Raw genomic sequence first — 1,744 nt, forward strand, 5'->3', positions numbered from 1 at the left:
CGCTTACACAACATGAACACATTCTCTCAAATCTGACAGTGGCCATACATCACTAGGCAGCTGAAACTGCATATGGCTTTCGGGAAATGCAGCAGTTTCTGGATTCCCTGGTAAATGTAGTCCTGGACAATCACATGGCCTTAGATTATCTGCTGTCCTCCAGTGGAGGTGTCTGTACCTGGACAATACCTCCTGCTGCATATATATAATTCTGAACAGGTGGAACTCCACACCAAAATTATACTGGAAAAAGCCAATTCATGAAAACCTTAGTGTGCCAGGTTCCTCTTCCTCCTCCTCGTGGGGGCTGTGGCTTCTCCCCATAGTGGCCCCTTTTCTGGTCCCACTCCTACTCATATCTTTACACTTCCTTTGGGCCTCGTCTGCTTAATCTCCTTGTTAGGTTTGTCTCTTCTAGGCTTAGTGCCTTCCATTGGCAGATGATTGCTCAGGCTGAATACCAACCATTGCCTGAAGTCACTACTCATCACCCCTTGGATCTGGCCTCGGCCAAATTCCGGACATTGGTCATGGGCTGCACCCCTTGAATGAGGGAACCCTGGGAGGCAGGGACAGCTCTACATCCTCCCTCAGGATGAACCAGCTTGGGAAGATGAGACTTTTGTCCCTGTCCCCAAATGATTTTGGGTCCCATCTGTTTAAGGGGGGAAATGATGGGGTACGCGGTGTGTGTATGCTTGTAACATCAGTTTGTAAATCCAGTCTGTAAAATCACATTTCCCCCTCCAACCCCCCAGCCTTAGAGCATTAATTCTGCCCCTTCCCCCTGCCAGCACTCTGCCTAGCAACAATTCATGAACTGTTTATCTCTACAATAACAAATTACACCTACGAATCCTTCACTAAACCATCTAAAAACTTTAGCTTAGGGAAATATTATCTCCCCCTAGTATAATGTCCAGCTGCACCTATGAATCCTTCAATGCACTATCTGTAAGTTCACTCCTCAGCCAATTAGGCCCATCCTGAATTCCTGTTAGCCTAGGTTCCCAACATTCATCTTGTCATATATGACAGTGATGGGTGTCAGACTAGGCACTTCTCAGTCAGCCCTGACAACTAGCTGACTGACTGACGTTTCAAGCCAAAAACCAGACCTCCAGGTAGTCCCCCCCAAAACCTTGGGCCATTTCCCAGTGAATTATGGGCAATACACTGTGCAGTAGATAATAAAAATTCATGTTCCTTTAACCACTGACCACTCTTTAACTCCTCTCTAATCCCACCCTTACTCACCTAGTTAGCATAATTGACATCTGATTTACTACTATAACTCTTTATAACCTATGCCTATGACTTCTTTAAGGTTGCAGGTTCCCTAAGAACTCTTTCCTGAAGTGAAGCATAACAATAAACTTCTACAATCTTGGCTTAAAAGATTGCTTGGGTCCTGTAAATTCATCCCAGGCTGCCCAACAGGGACGCTGGTCATTGGAGCCCCTGAGACACCTAACACTCCCTCGTCAGAATGACTCTTGGAAATTATATTCGAGGATGTGAAATAACAATGGTGGAGGTGGAAAAGACAGATAGAAGATCAAAGGGAAGTACTCAGGCAACCAAGATCAAGTGGAAGATTGAAGAATAATTCCATTTGAACTGTTTTTTTTCTCCTGTACCTCAGTGTTATTTTCTAATGACTTTGGTATTATTGTTTTCCTAATCTACCTTGGAAGATCTTTAATATCACAAACTAAAGAATGAAAAGAAAAAACTCTTAAAG

Source organism: Petaurus breviceps, unplaced genomic scaffold, assembly GCF_028583685.1.
Source record: "Petaurus breviceps papuanus isolate PSGF00001 unplaced genomic scaffold, PetGlider_PUasm1.0 76, whole genome shotgun sequence".
Taxonomy (NCBI): Eukaryota; Metazoa; Chordata; class Mammalia; order Diprotodontia; family Petauridae; genus Petaurus; species Petaurus breviceps.